General features: G+C 38.7%; 1 protein-coding gene and 1 pseudogene across 13 annotated transcripts in view; both read right to left on the minus strand.

The window, feature by feature from the left end:
* ANKS1B (ankyrin repeat and sterile alpha motif domain containing 1B) overlaps positions 1-13,531 on the minus strand; it is a 1,079,287-nt gene that overhangs the window by 1,036,667 nt on the left and 29,089 nt on the right. The gene's annotated exons all lie outside the window — the stretch shown is intronic.
* On the minus strand, positions 7,250-7,528 carry LOC132693908 (large ribosomal subunit protein eL43 pseudogene; annotated as a pseudogene).

Raw genomic sequence — 13,531 nt, forward strand, 5'->3', positions numbered from 1 at the left:
GACCTTTCACCCTTTGCTCCCAAGCTGGTTTTGTCTTCACCAATCCTTGAATCCCTAGTCTTGGAGCAGTAGGGTGCTCCCCCTCTGAGAAGCATCAGACTTCACCTGCTCTCCGTGCTCCAGAATCAAGTGAGAGGTGCCTATGACTTCAACCGCAACCACCTTAATAAGAGAATTCTTAGCCCTGGGGATTATCCTTTCTGCAAGTTTGTTCCTGTGGCTCAGTCTAGAATTTCTATCTTTTCCTCAGCCTCACTGAATTGTCTTCCTTCAAAACTAGACTTATTGGCACAAGAACAGACACCCAGATCAATGGAACAGAATAGAAAACCCAGAAATGGACCCACAAACATATGGCCAACTAATCTTTGACAAAGCAGGAAAGAATATCCAATGGAATAAAGACAGTCTCTTCAGCAAGTAGAGCTGGGAAAACTGGACAGCGACATGCAGAAGAATGAACCTGGACCACTTTCTTACACCAGACACAAAAATAAACTCAAAATGGATGAAAGACCTAAATTTAAGACAGGAACCCATCTAAATCCTCAAAGAGAAAGCAGGCAAAAACCTCTTTGACCTTGGCCGCAGCAACTCCTTACTCAACACATCTCCAGAGGCAAGGAAAACAAAAGCAAAAATGAACTATTGGGACCTCATCAAAATAAAAAGCTCCTGCACAGAGAAGGAAACAATCAGAAAAACTAAAAGGCAACCGACAGAATGGGAGAAGATATTTGCAAATGACATATCACATAAAGGGTTAGTATCCAAAATCTATAAAGAACTTATCAAACTCAACACCCAAAAAACAAATAATCCAGTGAAGAAATGGGCAAAAGACATGAATAGACACTTCTCCAAGGAAGACATCCAGATGGCCAACCAACACATGAAAAAATGCCAACATCACTCATCATCAGGGAAATACAAATCAAAACCACAAGGAGATACCACCTTATACCTGTCAGAATGGCTAACATTAACAACTCAGGCAACAACAGATGTTGGTGAGGATGCGGAAAAAGAGGATCTCTTTGCATTGTTGGTGGCAATGCAAGCTGGTGCAGCCCCTCTGGAAAACAGTATGGAGGTTCCTCAAATAACTAAAAATAGAACTACCCTGCGACCCAGCATTTGCACTACTAGGCATTTATCCACGGGATACAGGTGTGCTGTTTTGAAGGGACACATGCACCCCAATGTTTATAGCAGCACTATCAACAATAGCCAAAGTATGGAAAGAGCCCAAATGTCCATCGATGGATGAATGGATAAAGAAGATGTGGTATACACACACACACACACACACACACACACACACACACACACACACTGGAGTATTACTCGGCAATCAAAAAGAATGAAATCTTGCCATTTTCAACTACGTGGATGGAACTGGAGGGTATTATGATAAGTGAAATTAGTCACTCAGAGAAGACAAAAATCATATGACTTCACTCATATGAAGACTTTAAGAGACAAAACAGATTAACATAAGGGAAGGGAAACAAAAATAATATAAAATAGGGAGGGGGACAAAACAGAAGAGACCCATAAATATGGAGAACAAACTGAGGGTAAATGGAGGGGTTATGGGAAGGGGGATGGGCTAAATGGATAAGGGGCATTAAGGAATCTACTCCTGAAATCATTGTTTCACTATATGCTAACTAATTTGGATGTAAATTTTAAAAAATAAAAACAAAATTAAAAAAAAACTAGACTTATTAAGTACGTCCTCTGGGAAGTCACTGCAGGTCCCCTTCCCACTGCTCATTGGCCCTCAGATGCTGCCTCCTCAGGGTTCCTGCAACACTTGGTACATGCCACCTCTAAGACACCCAGACACGAAAGGAGAGAACTAGACACAATGTGATGTTGCTCCTACTGGGACAGGGACCACAGTTTATTTTATTTGTGTTTAAACAACATGTAGGAAGTAAATGAACATCACTTGTGATATGGAGGAATGGTTGCTGGATTCAAAGCAAGACACATGGCTTCCAGTCATGACAGGATTTCTTACAAGCTACAGGGCCTGTCCAAGCATCTTCATCTACGAGGAATTCATCACTGGGTTGTTGTGAGATTAAGATACACAATGAATCTAAAAAATACTGTAGTCCTTTGAGAATGATACCTGAAAATATTTTTAATGGATATTCAATGGAGGTAAAGGATGCCTTCTTACTAGGAAGTAACTGGAGACACGAATAAGTGAAAAACTCATGACGTGGTCTTTAAGCTGACCTTGAAGAACTCATACCATTTAGGCATGCTTAAAAGGAAATGGGGTGGAATAGGTAGCCAGGCAAAGGAAGTAATGAGACCAAATGCTGAGGAACAAGCATCAATTCAGCAGCAAATTTTATTCAGGGATTATTATGTGTCAAACATTGTTCTAAGTGCTAGGCATTGAGCAATGAAAACAGGCAAAGTCCCTATCTTCAAAGGGTTTAAATTCTAACTTGGAAGAACAGAAAATAAACACAAATAAATATACAAAATTATTTCTGATAGCACTAAGTGACATGAAGGTAATATGCTGTGGTGACTGGTGGCAGGAGGGGTACTCTAGATAAGGCAGAAAAGCCATTCTGAGGTGATAACATTCTTCCATGTGAGAAGAGAGTAATGAGACAGAACCAGAATAAGGAAGAACAAGCCAAAGGAAATAACAAATGCAAAGGCCCTGTGACAGGAAAAAGTTTGCCATATTTGAGGGAGATAAAATGGCCAGTGTGGCTACAGCAGAGTGGACAAGGATAAAAACAATATGAGGTTAAGGCTAAGGTCATGTCTAAGGAATACTGAGGTATCAATTTGGACTGAAGTTGAAATAGTAAATGATCTTAGAAAACTAATTTGAGGCTAAGGATGCCTCACAGATATTTCTAATAAAGTAGGGTGACTTTGGGAAAGTGCTGGGCACTTGATCTAGAGCACCAAAGCAGCATGGCAAAGACTGTTGGCATTCTGTTAGTACAGAATGTCTGAGGAGAAAGTCATCTAGCACACCTTCCCTATTGAAGGAGGAAATGCAACCCAGAAGAGGAAAATGAGGTCTGTGGGCAGGGGGAGGTAAGAGTAAGTCATAATTAATGTTCACCAATACATAGGTCTCCTCTACTTCTGGGTACACAGGAATAAAAATGTGTAACTTTAGGACCAAAGCATTTAACTGTTGCTGTCCAGTCCTCTAATCCTGCCATGGTAATAGCCTGTTAATGTGGAGGAGGTGCCATGGACAAAGGCACTGCAGAATGCTAAACCAACACCTGGAAGAAGGTACCATAAAGAACCCAGATCCATAGTAAATTCGCAAGAGAGAAATAAACTCTGGTTGTGTCAAGTCATTGAGACAGCTGAGGGTTACTTGTTACGGCATGATCACCTAACCTATAATGATTACTATAGAATACAGACAATATTTTTAAAGGTTATAAAGAGTAGAGTAGAGAGGCTTACTCTGAGTGGGGAGAAGAGAATGTGAAATACTACTCAATGCCTTTGACAGATGGCATTTTTTGTGACAGTTCTCCATCTTTCCCTACATCAGTGACCTTTTTCAGATGTGCATCTTTTGCAGTTCCTCCTCCTAATATGATGGAGCGTATATTAATCGACTTGGGCTACCATAACAAAATACCATAGACTGGGTGCCTTAAATAACAGAAATTTATTTTCTCAGTTTTGGAGGCTAGCAGTCCAAGATCAGGATGACAGGTCCTAGTAAGAGCTCCCTTCCTGGCTTTCAAAGGGCCACCCTCTTGCTGTGTCCTCATATGGCAAGGGTAGGGGAGAAGGCAAGTGAGCTCCTGTCAACCAGCCAGCCCTCTGGTGCCTGTCCATGTAAGGGTACTAATCCCATTATGAGAGCACCCCTTTAAGATCATATCCAAACCTAATTATCTACCAAATGCCCCATCACCGGGGTACCTGGGTGGCTCAGTCAGTTGAGTGTCCAACTTCGGCTCAGGTCATGATCTTGCAGTTCGTGAGTTCAAGCCCCACACTGCTGTCACTGCTGTCGGTGCAGAGCCTGCTTGTATCCTCTGTCCCCCTCTCTCTCTGCCCCTCCCCTGGCGCTCGCTCTCTCTCTCTCTCTCTCTCTCTCTCTCTCTCTCTCTCTCAAAAAATAAACATTAAAAAATGTTTCCAAAGTCCCCATCTCCAAATACCATTACACTGGGGATTAGGTCTTCAACATAGGAATGGGGGGCAGGGGCGGGGGCACACAATTCAGTCTATAGTAGCATATATTCTCCCACCCCCTAATTTGTGGTTTGGCCATGTGACTTGCTCGAGCTAACAGAATGAGGCAGAGATGACAGTATATGCCAGTTCCAAGGCTATGCCTTAAAAAGCTCTGACATGTTTCCACTTGCCTTCTGGCACCTCTGTCATGGGCATGAGAAAAGTATGCTTTGGCTAGATCACTCCACCAAGGAGGACAGAAACATGTAAAGTCTTACCAGTACTAGCACAGCCAACTGGTATTTCAATAACTTGCAATGAGAATAAGATCCACCTAGCCACCAAGCCTAAACCCCCCGGCTGACTGAGCTCAGCCTAAATGAGTAGATGCATGAATGATAAATGATTATGTTTTTAATACAACATACAAACGTGAGTTTGGGGGTAGCTTGTTAGGAAGCATTATTGTGGTAATAGGTAACTGGTATAACACCTATACAATGTCTACAGAGCACATCTGGCTCCTTAGGAAAAGCCTTATGCTAACAAAGACACCATGAAAATTATTGGACTTTCCTAACATTTTTATTCAAATTCTTGTTGCTTTATTCATCTCTGCTGGTTCCTTACAATAGCTCCTAAATTCAATTCCAATACTGGTCAACAAGATCTATGAAGACAACAGAGGAGACAGAAGAAAAGAGGGGAAAAAAATAGAATCAAAAAGTATTACAAAAAGTACTAATTTCAAGAAAGAAAATCAATACAAAACACCAAATGGAGTAGTCCTTGGGTTTAGTAAGGAAGAAGTTCATCAGAAAGTTATTTTTGGACACTATTGGGACAGATGCATGGGAACTGAGAAAAGCATAAGTTGCACACAGATGAGACAGTAAGTTTAGATAAGTTAATTAAGAAGTTTAACGATGAAAAGAAGAAACAAATAGGACAACTAGTGGGGCAGGGAATGGAACTCAACTCTTAATAAGGAAGACCAATGCTGTATTAGTTTCTCATGGCTAGGTACCAAATTACCACAAACTTATTATCTATTTTGTAGGTCAAAAGTCCATGTGGGCTTAGCTGGGTTCTCTGCTTAGGATCTCCCAAGCACAAAATCCAGGTGCTGACTAGGCTGAGCTCTCAACTGAAGGCACTGGGGGAGGATCCACTTCCTTGCTAATTTGGACTATATCCAGCCATTCCCTTGCTGTAAATTAGCTGGAGGTTGCTCTCAACTCCTAGAGGCTGCTCTCCCACACTTGTACATATGCCCCTCCATCTTCAAGCCAGCAACAATACAATGGATGCTTTTCATGTTTGAATCTCTGGCTTCCCTTTCTACTACCAATTGAAAAACATTCTATTAAAGGGCTCATGTGACTATATTAGGCCTATCTAGATAATCTCCCTATTTTAAGGTCAATTGATCAGTAACCTTAATTATACTCAAAATCCCTCCCTTTTGGTATATAATGTAACAATCAAGGAAGTAACATCCAGCATATGCACAGTCCTAGGGATTATGGAAGGAAATCTTACGAGGGCATTTTAGGATTCTTCCTATCATATATACATATTTAAAGTTAGAAAAGGATGCAAAAGCTAAAAGATCTTGAAGATTTTAAACATCAGAATCCTGTATTACACGAATTACAATAATGAGGAAGGAAAGAAATCAAGGAAAATGTACACTAGCCTCACCATAGCAAAAAAGGAGGATGCCTTTTCTTGGAGATTGAAAGAATGATAAAAGGGGAGAGTGGGACGCAAAAGACAGCACTTATGCCAGCTATTTACTTTGCCAAATTTAGTATCATTTTAATTTAGATACAAAGAGACATATTCTCATATTCTGGGTTCTTTGAAAAAGTTCTTCCAGATGGTTACACCTCCCTAGAGTGACAGCACCCAGTGTTGCCTTGCACATATTGGGAATTCAATTAAACACTGCTGACCATCTGATTGGGAATTCAGAGTCTGGAGTAGCTGACTCAATACAAACATATGGCTTAGTTCCCATCAAAGGAAAAATCAAGCCACTGTATTCCCTTCTGTAACACTGCACCTCCTTTGCAATGTGGTAGAAAACAGAAGTGAACTAATAAAAATAGACCATGTAAGAAAAATTAGGGAACCAGCAAACTGTAGAATACAAAATTTCTCTAATTTTATCATAAAATCAGAACTCTTCAGCTAAGAATTAACACTAAGACATTTCCTTCCTAATTCAATTCAATCAAATAAATGCTTGTTGAGAACTGCTTCAGGATTATTTAAGATGAGGAAGATATAATCTGAGTTCAAGTTGATAAGGGATGAGGGATAAGGGTTAAAAGTAAAAGGAAGAAAACAATATTAAACCACTTTAACTTATAAAGAACCATACGAAATATTTACAGATAAGAAAAAAAAGGTTCAGAAAAGTTAAATACATTTTTTTCAAGGTCATACAGCAAGTATATATGTAGATTATAAATTCAAATTCAGGACTGACTGACCCCAAAACTCAATCTCTACCAAATGAGGGATTAAATCATCTCTGGTTGGCTACCTGGACAAGGGTTTACAGTAAGGTGGAAAGAAACTGTAACCGTTTCTTAGAGAAGCAGCTATTTCAGATGGAACTCAGAAAGATACATACACTTCTGAAAAGCTGAGAGGTAAAGTAAGGAGAGTAATTCCAGAGGAAAAAGCATAAGGCACAGAAAGAAATCTGGGTCAACATTTGGAGATGGTAAATAGTTCGGATAATCTAAAGCACAAGCTCTTTACAAATAAACATTAAATTGGACACTGATGTGAGGGGCAATATAGAAAATTACTCTATACTCTGCAGTTAATGGGGGGGGAAAGGTAGGGAAGTTCAAAAAATGAACTTGAATCAGGAAGAGAAAATTATCCCTATTTACTTCCTTTTGCCCTTTAGTCATAAGGTTAACAAACTATGTCATAAGCCCAAATCCAACCCACCATCGGGTTTTGTTCTTTTTGTTAAATAAATTAATCCATTTACTATAGGCTAGCACTGTTTCAAAGGGTGGGGCTTTTACTGGTTTTTCAATTCTTTCAGTCTTCTGATGGTAAACTTTACTGTGCAAGTAGGCATGGTGTTGTGAGTCCGGGCACCACCAGCTACCGCTTTCATGCAGGAACCACAGTGTCAGATCCCCGTAGCTCATCTCTTCATCTTGGTTTTGCCACAGAAGGAGTCAGTATACTAGGCATGCTGGCTTATTTCAATTTTCATCACCATTTTCCTGACATAAGCACCATAATAGGTCCTACATTAACCTACGATTCCAACTTTCTTGGCACATTTAACCATGTTGCCACAAACTAGGACAGAACCCAGAGAACCTGCCATCTGTTTTTGTAACGTTCTGGAACACAGCCATGTCCAGTCATTCATGAATTGTCAATTGACTGCTTTCACCCTACAACAGCAAAAATCATATGGCTCATAAAACCTAAAACATTTACTTTCTATCCCTTAACTGAAAAAATACGTCATTTGCTCTAGTGCTATACCTCATAGGATTCTTTTAGTAGTTTGCTCTGGTCTAAATATAAAGCTTGTATGGATATTTCTCAATTGCTCAATTTCCAATATTATAATTTTAATTCCCTTTAGAGTAATGGAGAATATTACTCTCTTACACCATCAGCCTTCTTCCCCACTCCCCCCACACACATACATACTGTTCTCTCAATACAAATATATGTTTAAATCAGTAGTCAGTGTTTATACCATTGACTACATAAATATTCTTTATTCCTGAGCCAGATAATGTAATGTGACGTTTCCATACTTATAAAAATATCTGATATTTTTCTGCTTAGTTTTCCACTTACCTATCACTGTTTTTATCCCAGTCTAACACATTTGTCAATGGTCATTTTTTTCCAAACCTTCAAACATACCAAGCACTTCACTGTTCCTCCCAAATCCTTCTCATAGTCCTCTATCCTTTTTCTCCAATCTGGACTGGGTGCTCTCTAAGCCTACTGAAGAACTATTCCCAAGGAACCTCTTTTCTCGGTCCTCATACATTAAATCCTTTGTTTTCTGCATCCTATGTCTTTCTTTTTATTGATTTCCACCCGTGTTTTATGCAAGTTCATCTTCCAAAAGCTTTCTACAAAGGGACACAGAAGGCATAAATGTTTTAATCTTTCTGTGTCTTAGAACTTCTTTATTCTATACTACCTCATCAATAGTTTGGCTAAATAGAGAAATATAAGCTGAAAGCGATTTTTCCCTTACAATTTTAAAAGCATTGCGACACTGTCCTCTATATTCCAGTGCTGCTGTTAAAAGTTTGATATAATTCTGATTATCATTCATCTCTATATGATTTGTTTTCATGTTTTCTTTTGTTTTATACAAAAGAATTTTATTTTAATCCATAATATTCTTAAATTTCAGGCTTTGTGATCTTTTCTCATTCCTTATGCTGGATACCTGGGGAAACTTTTCAGTCTAGAGACTTGTATCCTACAGATATCCTATCCTTATCCTACAAGGATATCCTATCCTTATCCTACAAGGATAAGACCTTGTATCTCGTTCCTACAGAACTAGAAAATTTTCTATAATATTTTTTGATAATTCCCTTCGGGTCTTGTTCTTGTGCTCTATCAGTCGTCCACTGCCACAATAATGATGCATAACAAACCATCCTAAAACTCGGTGGCTTAAAACAATAACCATTTATAACTGCTCTGGAATCTACTAGTTAGCAAAGCAGTTCTGCTGATATTAGCTGGGTTTGTTTAGGCATTTCTTTCTGGTCCTGGCTGGCATCACACACATATTTATGGTAGGCTGGCCAACAGCTGAATTAAAATGGCATTGGGTAAGACAGGGCCCTGTTCCATTAGGGTGGGTGGGTATTAAGTCACAAAGATCAACAGAAGAAAAGGGTTTAAGAAAGAAAAGATAGTCAAAAATAGCAAATGTTGCTGACAAACACAGAAATATAAAGATGGGGGTACCATATGATTTGGTTATAAGAAAGATAACAATGAAGTTTAAGAGAGATGCTTCAATAGCATAAGAAACAAAAGTTAAAAGAGTATTTAGTAAAGCAGTATGCATAGGCTCTTCCTTTTTTCAAACAATCTAATGGTGAAAAAGAGGAGAAAAAGCCTGAGATTGAGCAAGCAGCAATATGGTAAGGTCAAGGAAAGGTTTGGGTGTTTTTTTCAGTTTCTTATTTAAGAAAAAGAGAAACCTGGGCAGGAAAACAGAAAGAAAGTGACAAAGAATCTCTCCATGACCAAACTCTACTCAGACTCTTCTGAACATTTTTCTCAACTAGGCCCTAACTTTTGTGCTTCCACGTTCATCTCTTCATTATCCAATTTTAGGAAGAATCCTGCTAATTCAGTTTAGTCAGAATTCTTTATCCTTACTATCTGATCACCCTCAATATCTGATTGGGTTCCTCACGCTCCACCATCTCTCAGGTAGTGTCTGATCACCCTGACCTGCCATAATCAAGATTTCTGTTAGATCATATTCCCTTTGCCCCTGAGTTTCCTCTCAGTAATTTTACATTCACTGACCCCCCATCCTAGTCCTTGGCTATAAATTCCTACTTTTCCTTGTTCTATTTAGAGTTGAGTCCAATCTCTTTTTCCAACTACAGAACCCCTTTGCAGTGGTCCCTACACCTATAGCTGTGGTCCTGAATAAAGTCTGCCTTATTGCTCTTTAACAAGTCTCATGGAATGATTTTATTTCTCTTTAACAAAAGATAAAACAAGAGAATAAAAATTCAAATCAAGGGGAAAATTGAAGGATAATTAACAAAGGCTTGGAAAAGAAAGGAAGGATATGTCATCAGAAGCACAGATGCAGAGATCGGTCTTAGCAAAAAGGAGCACTGGAGTATCTGGGTGGCTCAGGTGGTTAAGTGTCTGACTCTTGATTTCAGCTCAGATCATCATCTCACAGTTCATGGGCTCACATTCCACACTGGGCTCCCCACTGACAGTGCAGAGCCTGCTTGAGATTCTCTCTCCCTCTTTCTCTGTCCTTCCCCAGGCCCCTGTCCCTCAAAATGAATAAAAACTTTAAAAAAAGGGGTGGGGGGAGGAACATTTACTATGGTGCAGAAATGGAGGCAAAGAGAAAGAATAAAAATAGAGGTAGAGAAATGTAGAGGGGAAAATTCTAAAAAGCTCATGCCTGAATTTCCTCAATTTCAGTTAAATAAAAAACAACGCTACCTGCTGAGAGTGACTTGAGCAAGAATGGAAAAGTGAAAAAGGTCTGGAACAGCTGCTCTGGTAAATGTAATAAGAAATTTACAGAGGGACTGATAATTGATTGATGCAACAGCAAAAGCAGAGATAGTCCAGATAACTTCACCATGAATTTGTAAGGACTCAAATGTAAGAAAAGTAGTCTTTTAGAGACAGCAAAATGTCCCCATAATGGCTACAATACTGGAGAGTTGCTCAGCAGATGTGAGGAAGGTAATGCCAGGTGATTAGGACAAAATACCAAAAATTAACAAAGCATGGATTTTCATTAATTAAAGGATTTCCTTTATTTTTATTATTTTAAATTTAAATCCAAGTTAGATAACATACAGTGTAATAATGATTTCAGGAATAGAATTTAGTGATTCATCACTTACCTGTAACACGCAGTGTTCTTCCCAACAAGTGTCCTCCTTAATGCCCCTCACTCCTTTAGCACTTCCCCCCACCCAACACCCTACCAGCAACCCTCAGTTTGTTCTCTGTATTTAAGAGTCTCTTATGGTTTGTCTCCCCGCTCTGTTTTTATATTATTTTTACTTCCTTTCCCTTATGTTCATCTGTTTTGTATCTTAAATTCCACATATGAGTAAAATCAGATATTTGTCTTTGACATTTCGCTTAGCATAATATATTCTTCCATCCACATTGTTGCAAATAACAAGATTTCATTCTTTTTGATCACTGAGTTATATTCCATTGTGGGTGTGTATGTGTATGTATATATGTGCATATATACATATAAATGTATACGTACATACACATATATACACACACCACATCTTCTTTATCGACTCATCTGTCAATGGACATTTGGGCTCTTTCCACGTTTTGGCTACTATCAATAGTGCTGCTACAAACACTGGGGTGCATGTGCCCCTTTGAATCAACGCTCCTGTATTCTCTGGATAAATACCTAGTAGTGCAATTGCTGGGTCATAGGGTAGTTATATTTTTAATTTTTTAGAAACCTCCATACTGTTTTCCAGAGTGGCTGCACCAGTTTGCATTCCCACTAGATAGCAGTGCGAAAGCATTCCTCTTTCTCCGTACCTCACCAACATCTGTTGTTGCCTGAGTTGTTAATGTTAGCCATTCTGACAGGTGTGAGATGGTATCTCATTGTGGTTTTGATTTGTATTTCCCTGATGATGAGTGATGTTGAGCATTTTTTCATGTGTCAGTTGACCATTTGGATGTCTTCTTTGGAAAACTGTCTGTTCATGTCTTTTGCCCATTTCTTCACTGGATTATTCGTTTTTTGGGTGTTGACTTTGATAAGTTCTTTATAGATTTTGGATACTAACCCTTTATCTGATATGTCATTTGCAAATATCTTCTCCCATTCTGTCAGTTGCCTTTCAGTTTTTTTGATTATTTCCTTCTCTGTGCAGAATTTTTTATATTTTGATGAGGTCCCAATAGTTCATTTTTGCTTTTGTTTCTTACCTCTGGAGACATGTCCAGTAAGAAGTTGCTCTGGCCAAGGACAAAGAGGTTGTTGCCTGTTTTCTCCTCCTCTTTTGATGGCTTCCTGTCTTACATTTAGGTCTTTCATCCATTTTGAGTTTATTTTTGTGTCTGGTGTAAGAAAGTGGTCCAGGTTCATTCTTCTACATGTCACTGTGCAGTTTTCCCAACACCATTTTCTGAAGAGACTTTTTTCCATTGGCTATTCTCTCCTGCTTTGTCAAAGATTAGTTGGCCATACGTTTGTGGGTCCATTTCTGGCTTCTCTATTCTGTTCCCTTGATTTGTATGTCTGTTCTTGTGCCAGTACCATACTGTCTTGATGATTACAGTTTTGTAATACAGCTTGAAGTTTAGAATTGTGATGCATCCAGCTCAGGTTTTCTTATGCAGGAATGCTTGGCTATTCTGGGTCTTTTCTGATTCCATACAAATTTTAGGATTGTTTTGCTCTAGCTTTGTGAAGAATTCTGGTATTATTTTGATAAGGATTTCTAATGGATTTCCTTTCCTATTTCACTTTCAAAAAATGAAATAAATAGGAAATTGAAAGATAATAAAAATAAATTCAATCCAGGAGCTTTTTTAACAACTTACTCCTGGCCAATTTCAGATTAATCAAACTCTAATTCCAACCTAATTAAACCTTCTACCGGACTTTAAAATTTCTTCCCAAACTATGGCTAACTATAACAACTCCAATCTCCTTTCTCCAAATGTTTTTTCTCCACTACAATCTAAAATAGTTCAGGGGTAGGGCACCTAGATGACTCAGATGGCTAAGCGCCCTGCTCTTGATCTCAGCTCAGGTGGTGGTCTCACAGTTCGTGAGCACAGAGCCCGCTTGGGATTCTCTCTGTCCTTCTCTCTCAGCTCCCCTCCCTCCTGCAAGCACAAGCTTGCTCTCTCTCAAAATAAATAAATAAACTTTAAAATATGAAATGAAATAAAAAAAAATAGTACTCACTTTGGCAGCACATATGCTAAAATAAAATAAAATAAAATAAAATAAAATAAAATAACATAAAATAAAATAAAATAAAATCCAGGGCATTTGGGTGGCAAAACAAAACAAAATAAAACAAAATAAAATAAATTCCAGGGCAACTGGGTGGCTCAGTTAGCTGAAAGCCTGACTCCTGATTTCCACTCAGGTTGTGATTGCAGGGTTATGGGGATGGAGCCCCATGTTGGGCTTCCCAATGAGCATGGAGTCTGCTTTAGATTTTATCTCTCCCTCTGCCCCTCTCCCCAGCTCGGGCTCTCTATAAAAATAAATAAATAAAATAGTACATATTTCCATGCATTTGCAAATGCAAAGGCCTTTTCTTCTTGGTATTTATTTCATTCTTCCAGCCTGTGTAATGACTAGATTACTTTTGGTCCTTACTCCTTCTGGAATTCATACAAAAAGATGTAACATTTACAGAGTCACTTATAATCACTATTTCCCTCACCCTTTCTTTAGTCAACAGTGGCCACTTGATTCATACTCTTCTAAAACACTGGTTATCAACCAAAGGTGATTTTTGCTTCCCTGGGGATACTTAGTAATGCCTAAAGACATTTTCTTTTTTTTTTTTTTTTT

Source organism: Panthera onca, chromosome B4, assembly GCF_046562875.1.
Source record: "Panthera onca isolate mPanOnc1 chromosome B4, mPanOnc1 haplotype 2, whole genome shotgun sequence".
Taxonomy (NCBI): Eukaryota; Metazoa; Chordata; class Mammalia; order Carnivora; family Felidae; genus Panthera; species Panthera onca.